Consider the following 10,274-nt stretch of genomic DNA (forward strand, 5'->3'; position numbering starts at 1 on the left):
AAGATGGGAACTGGATGATCTTTAAGGTCCCATTCCGACCCAAACTATTCTATGATAGTTACAGACATCCACTTCAAAGTACATGATTTGTCCCTGAGACCAGAAGGTGGTGGGTGGCTCTCAATCCACACCTGGGGAAGCAGCAAAGATGAAGTACTTCATATTCAGACAAGTCTGCTTGAGCGTGTAGCTCTCTTTCCGACAGCATCTTAGCAGAAACTGGAATATCACATTGTCACTCAGACTTGTGAAATGAAGTCCAGACAGGCCCCTCACGAGCCCCATTTTACTTTCTCAGGTGTCAAAAAGCCAGAATAGGGTAAATGCACATGAAAGTTTACTAGCAGTGGAAGCAAAGAGACCTAATCAGATACCTAGATAAGTGTACTGAAGGGAGTGCAAGGAATCTAGAGGAAACAAAAAGACAATTTGTAATTATTAAAATAACTAACATGTTGCTTTATAAACCACGATGAACTGCATATTTAGGGTTATGCTGTATTTTGAGCTTTGATTAACTCACAAAGTTATGTATGGCTTAATTGCCAACCTTTATAACAAGACAAAAAAAACGCAGTCAATCTGAGTCCCTGTTGTGAATGGATAAAATCCATTCACCTACGGTTACCCTTTACTATACCTTAGCTTTGTCCCTGAATCTTGAATCCAGTCTACAGGCTTATTTAAGTGGACCATTTGCCGTGGAACGTAATTGGGAACAAGTTAAATATGGGGGGGGGAAAATAAATTCACTGGAAAGCTCCTGGAGGATCTTCACTTTCAGGATTTTAGCATTTACAAGGTTTCATTAAAAGCTACACTGCATTTTCTGGCAGCAAGTCCTTACAATGCTTCCTCACCCATGCTTATAATCAGCACTGATTATTTTTGCCATTGCTACCTCCAGTCTGTTCAGGCACCCCCTGCACTGGTGTATTCCTCAGAGTAGCTTCTGACAGAGGTGTAGCACATCTACTGGAAAAGGGTAAAGCCATTTCACAGGCATTTCTGTGAAAGAAACAAACCATACACCTAAAGCCACTCATAGCCATTAATGGGCGCTTTCTAACTAAAAATGAGAAGAGTCAGTCTCCTTAGGAATTCATCCCCTTTTTTGTTTGTAAAGCCAGACATCCTGAGTGCATATCCCTTAAAGATAAGTTTTCAGAGGAAAATAAGAACCAAACCCCTGACCTTTTCAAGATTCAAGATCTAGTACAAAATAGAAAGTCATGGCTAGACTCAACCACAAGGACAGTGACCCAAAATGTTTGCTTTTCTTCCCACTACAGCCTTTCTGTGACTAAAGCCACTGGTGGTTATGAGGCACTGTAGATCGGATCCAGCCTCAAGAAATCCCAGTTGCTATTGACTGTTTTCTGGAAGGAGACGAAGGATAACCTAAATGTGGCCTATTTATATACTTCTTCCCTACAGACGTGCTGCCTCTTGGCAGAACCTAGGCACTGAGCTAGGTGGACCTTTCTCTCATCTTTTCTAGGGTCCCCTCTGGTGTGCAAGTCCCCATGCCGCTCTAACAACTCCCAGGTTTTCTTCTTGCTGCCTCCAAAAGTGGCACCTGCTCTCCTAGATATTGCAGGGTAGTCTATGTTTGTCTTAGTTTTGCCTTCCTGCTTGTTTATTGCTAAGTCAGATTCCAGGGGTGCAGGCAAGCCTCCTGCAGCCTGCCAGGACCTTTGGGCTTAGTGCCCAAGGCTCATGGCCGCAGGCAGATGTGATTCAGCACTTCTTCAGCACATTGCAGATTAACGGCGAAGTGGCTGAAGCTTGGGCTGCCCCTGGGAAACTGCAACATGCAGGAAAAGAAGAAAAGAAGGACTCCAGGATGATTAAATCATAGAATCTCAGAATCATTTAGGCTGGAAAAGACCCTTAAGATTGAGTGCAACCATAAACCTAATTCTGCCAAGTCCAGCACTAAACGACATCCCCTAAGCACCACATCTACACGTCTTTCAAATACCTCCAGGGACAGTGACTCAACCACTTTTCTGAACAGCCTGTTCCAGTGCTTGCAACCCTTTTGGTGAAGAATTTTTCCTAATACTCAATCTAAACCTCCTCTGGAGCAACTTGAGGCCATGTCTTCTTGTCCTATCTCTTGGGAGAAGAGATCAATACCCACCTTGCTACAACCTCATTTCAGGTAGTTGCACTGCTTCAGCCTGCTTTTCCTCTGAGCTAACTGAATTAAAGCAGAGACAGAGAGATATTCAGTTACCTCCTACGGTACCTACCAAATCCCCAAGCACTCTTCATTTTCACCTTTCATCAGTAATACAGTACTCCCATATTTGCTTCAGTATAACACACATTTATCTCAGTTCTATACGTTCTCTCTTTCGAAGAGAACGTCCATATCACAGTCATGCAAAAGAGGTCACCAATAAAGAAGTGTTGGAGGTTAAAGTGACGCCCTGCAGGACTGACTCACTGCTGAGGTGGAGGGTCCCTTTGCAGGACCCCAAATTACATTGGTAACACCTGAGGTTTCCTCATGGGACAGCTCAGGGACTCAACACATTAACTGAGGAAAAACACACTAGAGCTTTAAAAATAGTATCAGTGGGCAGCGTTGCACTATGTAATAGAAAATCCAGCACAAGGCTGGATAATCCTGTGATATTTTGAAGAAATCATGCCCCCTGCTGATTTAATTAGGTTTTTTTTTTTTAGCTTCAGCTCTAAACCTGGTGAGAATATTCAAACTTACTGATTAGTGTTCAAGGTCAATAAATCAGGTGTCCTGCTGGACAGTAAAAATCTTCTCTTTCCGTCCTGAAATAAGATGCTTATTATTGATTTTTGGAAGCAGAAGGCAAAAGATGCATGATATATCCTTGCAGGGGCAGCCTTTCTGAGACTATGTCTAGCATTTAACGTGTCCTTTGAAGCATTTAATAGGGAAATAAAAAACTGGAATAATAACATAAACAGAGATTTGGGACTATGGGATTCACCAGATTTATAAAGCCCCTGTGGATGTTTGTGACTTACCTGCATGGTGACATTGTGTCATTTTCTAACCTGCCTATAAAGGGCAGTTATCAGCTGCCCATTTAAAACTATCATGAGTGATTAACACTGTAAAAATAGCTCACTGTGGAATAGAAATTTTTGATCTCAGATCAAGCCTCTCAATGGTCAGCAGTATGAAAAAAAATTTTTTTTTTTCAGAAAATCTCATCTCTGTCAAACATGAAGATCACCCTCAATGCTACCGTTGTTGCAAGTCAGACAGCAAAAGCAGGAAATAAAGGAAAAAAACCCAGTAGCATGTTGTCATGGGGGTGCAAACTGGGCTCCCAGCCAGCCCTGCACTCCCATCTCACAGCAGAGCTGGACATGGGCTCATGCTCCCTGCTCCACTCCCCACGTAAGGGCCATCAAGCCCCATTTCCCACTGCCCTGTTTCCATCTGGCAGCTCGGAGTCACTGGAGCTATGGTACAGTGATGTCCCTGTTGGATTTAAGCTAGTCCAATGTTTCTTTCCCCTAAAACCCTCCTTACTGTGCTTTCTGGTCCTGTATTGTGCTCTGCTTTTGTTAATGCAACTCTCCCAGACGTTTTCTTTGGGCTTTTCCTTGCTAGACTGCAAACTTGCCTTCACTGGAAGGTCATTGAGTACCCTCTAGTGGTTATTTTTGGAAAACAGAGCTCAGCTTTTTATTGGTCTCTGGAGACTTAGCAGCAGCTCTTTGGAAATCTTTGTGTTTATAGTTAAGATACACAGGGGATGGATTACAGTAAGTATAGCACATGCTAACAGTTGCAAACTCTCACAAGAGCTCCTTCTCTTTAGGTACATCAAACATGAAGGGCAAACAAGATTAAAAATCAATACTTCAGAGAGAAACTGCTTGAGCTTTTTTAACTAGTAGATGTGTACAAGGGCAAAATACCCATAAGGAAAAAAAATCAATCTGTCAATAGCATTCTGTTTTGGGTTTTTTGGAATTGGAAAGGCTGGAAATTATGCCAGGGCGTTCCTGAGAGGAGCAAGAATATAGCTTCATGATGGGCCTTCTTACCCTTTATTTATTAGCTTCATTAATCATCCCTTTTTTAAAATTAGGTAATGCATTTGCTCTTTGCTTCCTGTGAACTGCATGAGGTGGGTTAGATTTCACCTACAGCCAAACTCCCACCCAGCAGCTCACTCACCCCCCTGCACCCCTTAGAAAATGGGATGCAAAGAGTCTTGTGTCAAGGTGAGAAGAGGGAGTTCGCTTGCCAGTTACCATCATAGGCAATCTGGACTTGACTGGGGGGAAAACATTTTGATTTGTCATCAATGAAAATAGAAGACAAACAAATTATCTCTTTCTTCTCCCCCTTTTCCCAGGTTCGGGTTTGTTCCCAGCTCCTCTATCTCCTCCTCCCCTCAGGTTGCAGAGAAGGATGAGGAATGGGAGCTGGGGTCAGTCTGTAGCAGCTTGTCTCTGCCACTCCTACCTCCTTATGTTTTTTCCCTGCTGCTCTGTGGGGTCCTCCACGGGCTGCAGTCCTTCAGGATAAACCTGCTCCAGCGTGGGTCCTCGACAGCCTGATGGATATCTGCTCCAGCTCCTGGAGTATCTCCTGCCCTACCCTCTTGCTTCCCCTCCTCCAACCTTGGTATCCCCTCTGGTGTTTCTCATTTTTTCCCTCCTCTGCCCGTTCAGCATTTCCTACCCTTTCTGATACAACTTGCCGGTAGTATTTTCATGGAAATGTTGTATAGCACTGAACCAAAAGATTCACAGAAACCCGAATATCTGCCTACACAGACTGTGGACACAGTCTCCATGTAGAAAACCCTCCATGCCTTTCTCCTTTTCATTGCAGTGAGCAGCATTACTTTATGCTCCTGTCATCTATCAGTCCAATCCCTCTGTCAGCAGTCTCATTGGTTTGCCTTAGGCTGATGTCAGACTAAATGTTGTACAATTACCAGGCTCATCTTTACGCCTTTATAACAGCAGCTTATTACTAATAACTCTGCAAGGCTTCAGGAATTTCCCTGGTACACCAGGATGTATTCAAAATGAAGATGAGTGGGCCAATTATCTCCTAGGCAGATCTTCCAGGCCTCCTGAGTATGCAGCAAGACTTAAATCTATTTATGCCTAAGACAGGTTTTTTTATGTACTCACTTATAACTTAGCAGCTAAAAATTATGACTTCTCTCATTTTGCTTGAATATGCCAACCTGCTTATTTCTAAATGGTTTAAATAAATATTTATGGCTCTTTGCATCTTCTCCCCATCTCCTTCACAGGGACTTTGCTGTGGCTGCTGTCTGCAGTTTTTCAGAGATGTGCACCAGGCTTTGCTCTTTATATGTCTCATTTCTCTCCGGGATCACCAGCTCCATGTTGATCTGCTGCATATTCGACAAACATACACTACCTCTGCCAGCTCAGAAGGCTTCTGGATCCCTCTTGGTTCTATGTTGGCTGTCCATCTCCTTTTTTCACCTGGTCTTTCCCTGTGGAGCTTTTGCTCATGGCTCCTGAAACTGTACCTCATGTGCTGTACTTACACCAAATGTTGGTCACCGTTTCAATTCCTGAACCACCCTTATGGACAGAGTTTGCTTTTGCTGGGAATCACCATTATTTCTAGCAAGTAGCTGGCTGTCCGTTGTGATAAAACAGCGCATCAGGCTCTCTGTATATACATCTAAGTAAAAGACAGACCAGGTGAGCCCCAAGCCCTCTCTCTAACCTCCTACTTTGAGTCCTCCATAGTTCCCCCTTTCCACTAACAGTTGAAACACCTCCAGCATCCTTCAGTCTCATCCCTTGTTTTGTCAAGTCTTCTGAAGCAGCTGTGACCCCATGGAGAGGAGCCCACACTGCAGCAGACACCTGGTAAGACCTATGGCCCTGTGGGGAACCCATGCTGGAGCAGTCTGCTCCTGAAGGACTGTGGAAAAGACCCGCGCTGGAGCAGTTCATGAAGAACTGTAGCCCATGGGGACTTGCACTGGGAGAAGTTCATGGAGGCTGTCTCCTGTGGTGGGATCCCATGCAGCGGAAGAGTGTGAAGGGGAAGGAGCAACAAAGACTATGAATGATGAACTGACTGCAACTCCCATTCCCCATTCCCCTTCGCTGCTTGGTGGGAGGGGGAGGTCAAGAAATTGGGAGTGAAACTGAGCCCAGGAAGAAGGGTAAGGAGATGTTTTTAGAGTTGTTCTTATTGGTCATTATCCTACTCATTGTTAATTAGCAATAAACTAAATCAATTTCTTCAAGTTGTGTCTGTTTTGCCTTTGACAGTAATAGCCAAGTGATACAAATGTTTTATTCCATTTTCTCTCCCTTGTCCAGTTGAGGAGGGGGATCGATAGAATGGCTCGGTGGGCACCTGCCATCCTGCCAAGGTCAACCCACCACGTAGGGATGCAACAGGTCAAGTACCAAAGAGACTCTGTTCTACAAAGCAAACAACTGTTCATTTCTGTGTGATTTTGATCACAAGCAAACAGATATGTGGAGCAAAAAAATAAATTAGCTTAGCCAGCGCTTCAAAGGGTGTGAGCTGCCACCCATGGTAATTTCAATGTGATATCTCTTCCTCTTTGCAAAAGGCCGCTTGAGTGACTCATACTGTCATCTACCAACATTCCAGACTCCTTAAAACTGCAATGCTCACTCTCTGCCTTGGACCCAAAGTTTTCAAAAAGTTGAAAGACAGGCATTCCCAGCCTGCGCCCTGAGAGGCAGGGCAGGTAGTGGGAGGTCACCCTCCTCCCCTGCCTTACTCGCCTTACTCACCTCGTTCACACTTGGTTTCCCCGTGACTGCTCCCCACAAAGGGATGCAGCAATGTCCTCCCTCCCCACAGGTGAAAGTTGAGACACTGAGCCACTGGTGACTCTCTGGCTCTCCCCAGCAAGGGGGTGCCTTTGCCCCTTTTCTGATTAGACTGCAAAGTTATGATGCTGACCCAAAGAGAAAGCCAGGACGAGTGGGCACCTCCTCCCCCTGCTTTACTACTGGGCTGAGGAAGAAAGCATCTTGCTTCCATACCCTCCCTTCTCTTTTACGTGCTGGAACCCCCTGCACCAGCCTGGCTGGTCACCATTCTGAAGAACCTTGAAAATCTTTCCTAATGAGCGCTACAATTTTTTTTTTAATCAGCATCAGGCTGCTTTTAAAGAGGAACAAGGAGCTCCACATCTCTCCAGCCCTGCAAGAGGAGCTGTAGGGTGCTGCCTTGAGTGGGCAGTGCTTTCCCAAGGGCTCCAGTGATTGATCCACTTGGCAAAGGAGCTCTTCTAGTTACATTTAGCTCCTTGATCCTCATTTCTCTCTTTCCAGAAGTGACAACTTTTCTGTTTGCATTGCATAACACCACCCCTTTAAAAGCTGCCCTGCAATTTTTTTGCCTAACAGCATGTAATTAATCAGCTCAGATTCGTAATAAAATATGACGCCCATTTAATAGACTGAGTCATTGGTACAGCCAAGCAAAACTAGCTGGTGGGAAGGATGGCAGGGGAGATAACGTGGGGCTGTCAGCAGGCACGGGGCAGGCCTGCCTTGCGCAGCCAGCGCTCTTCAGAGGCAGCCTGGCCGACACCAAGACCAAACTTGCTTGTGTTTCATTGTTGCTTGGTGATGTTTTGGCACATTTTCCTGCCTTAACCAGTGCTTCTGCATCAGAAGCCAGATTGGTCAATCCTTTCCATAAGCAATGGGCATGAGGAGAGGATTGGCTGGGAATCGGGAAGCGAACAAAATGTGCAGAGCAGAGAGGGACCACCATCCCCCACAGGGACTGCTGTGCTCTGAATGAGTGGAAGGGATCAGATCCCACTGACAGGATGAGCCCTTCAAGGGAAGCCACCAGCCTTGTCCCTAAGCAGTTGCTCGCATTTCAAACATCGGATCTATTTCAAATGCCTATTTCTGGCATTTTTACGTTGTCAGCTGTGATATAGTCACGTCGTTAGTCTTCATAAAGGGGTGACAAAATACTCATTCCAAACCTGCACTAAAACCAGGTGACCACCAGCACTGTACTTCACGCGCTCTGGAGCTGCAAGAGAAAGCAGTTCTGTGGCATTATAGAAATCTCCCTCGTGCGGCTCAGGCACAGTCAAAGCTAACGAAGAGTCCACCTTCGGCAGCCAACAAAGGCTTTAAAGGTTGCATACACACAGCTAAATTGAAGTATCCGGGTCTGCCTATCAGTAACACCAGGAGGATGGTGAGGGTTTGTACAATCAGCTCTGCAAGAGTTGCAGAAACAGCAAAGACAGATCAGTTGTACTTTTACATTAGAAATACAGAAAATGGCCTGTATAGTCTTAGCATAAAAGATGATACCCACACCTGGGAAACAGAAGGATCGGCAAAGAGAAAAGTGCAACTTCATAATTTCAATAACATGGGTGTATATATCTAGATACAGACAGCAAAAATAAACTGACTCAGATGTTATGGTTAACACAACAGTTGTGTAGGAAGATTTTTAAGAAAATTTCTTTTAACTTTGTTTCATGCAATTATGAATATTCCCATATGACTGCTTTTGTCTTATTTGTTAGAAGAGGTTTATCTAGAAAACTTTTATGATGTAAGCTAATTACATTCCAAATTAAAAAGATTTTATTAATAATGAACAAGATACTGGGATCTGGCATTTATTTTCAGTATTCAGCAAAATTCCCATTTAATGCTGCGCAAACTGATTTGGTCTCTTCCCCAAGAGCAGAAACTGCAAATGTTGTGATGGTACAAATCATGCGTTGTGGGACACTAATTGCATGAGAAGATCAAGGCTGCTCTGCACGTAAGGAGAAAGGCAAAAGCTCTGCCAGTTCTTGGTGTTTCCTCATACCACCATGCCCAGGGAGGTCGCAGCAACCAGGGGAGCTCACTTTCAGCCCCTCAACACAATGAGTCCTGTACTGAGCTTGCAAACGCAGCAACAGCCTTGTGTCAGCCTGTCACAGCTGCAGGAGGAACAGGAGCAAAGGAGAGAGTTGTTACTGCCCAAGTTCCTGTAAGTCTTGTTTCTGGCTGCTTCCAGCCACATCGTGAACGTCCCTTTTTTGTATCGGAAAAAAATATTAGCAAAAAGCTAGCACTAAAATAAATTACCTATCCCAGTTCTTATTGTTGAATAAATAATCTCCCTACTTTATAGCGCTGCCAGGAGGGATAACAGTATTGTTAAGGCATGACACTACACTGCACAAAGAGTGTCTGCTCAAAACTTGTTCAATCCTCTCTCATCTTTGCCTGTACCCACTGTAAAACATACAAATCTCCTGCAGTTAAACTGTAAGGTAGCCATTCCAGGTAACCTGTAGGTCCTCTCTTTTGGTTTTAATTCCCTATTAAGGTAAAAAAACCCAAAGGTAAGTACTTGAAAGAGGCCTTTTAGCAGATGTCAAGAAGCTCCTGAAAGAGCAGCTGAAAGTATTTGCTTTTGGTGATGGGCTGACACTGGAAAAGCCACTTTAAATGTGTAACTGACGGGCAACCTGAAAGCCAAGGAGGTGGAGCTGCAGAAATGTCCTACCGATTGATGCCAGAACATTATTTAGCTCTTCCTTAGAGGACATCAGTGATTAGGAAAAGGTCCAAGTTTTCCTAAGGAAACACTGTAGTGAAATGCACCATCAAGCTGGCTGTCCCTTCACCGCCACTCACCTGTGTCTGTCCCTGTGCACTGTAATGAGGTATCAGCTCACAGGTTGTGCGAAACCCTCTAAATCCAAATTTCACCTAGAAAATGTTTTGCAAGCGGATGCAGCCTCCAGCTAAGGGAGGCTTCCCCACTTGAAAAAGAATAAAATCCAGCACCTGCTATTTTCTATTGATTTATGTATTTAAATGACTGTTAAGTCAATCCAGTAAATCTCCAAAGGTAAATCAGTCCTGAGGAACAGGAATGACCAGTGATGAGAATGTGGGAACTTCAAAAGGGGGTCAGGGCAAAATAATCCTAGGAATTCCAAATCTTTCACCTTCTATGGGATGCCAGGGCAATACTGCTGGGTGTGTATGTATTTCTCCTAGCTACCAAAACACTGCTTCTGCTCCAGAATTTCCAGCTTCAGGAACTGAAATTCTGTCTTAAATATTCAGACTGCATTATAACAGCTGAAAAAAGAAGACAAGAAATACAGTTAGTCCACTGCCCGTCGCTGATCGAGTGTGCCATTCATCTCATTTCTAAAGCATTCTTCACCACCATAAAGGCTATTTTATCTAAGCAACAAAGACAAACAGGTTCCAGCTGGAGCTTT

Source organism: Cuculus canorus, chromosome 3 (genome assembly GCF_017976375.1).
Source record: "Cuculus canorus isolate bCucCan1 chromosome 3, bCucCan1.pri, whole genome shotgun sequence".
Taxonomy (NCBI): Eukaryota; Metazoa; Chordata; class Aves; order Cuculiformes; family Cuculidae; genus Cuculus; species Cuculus canorus.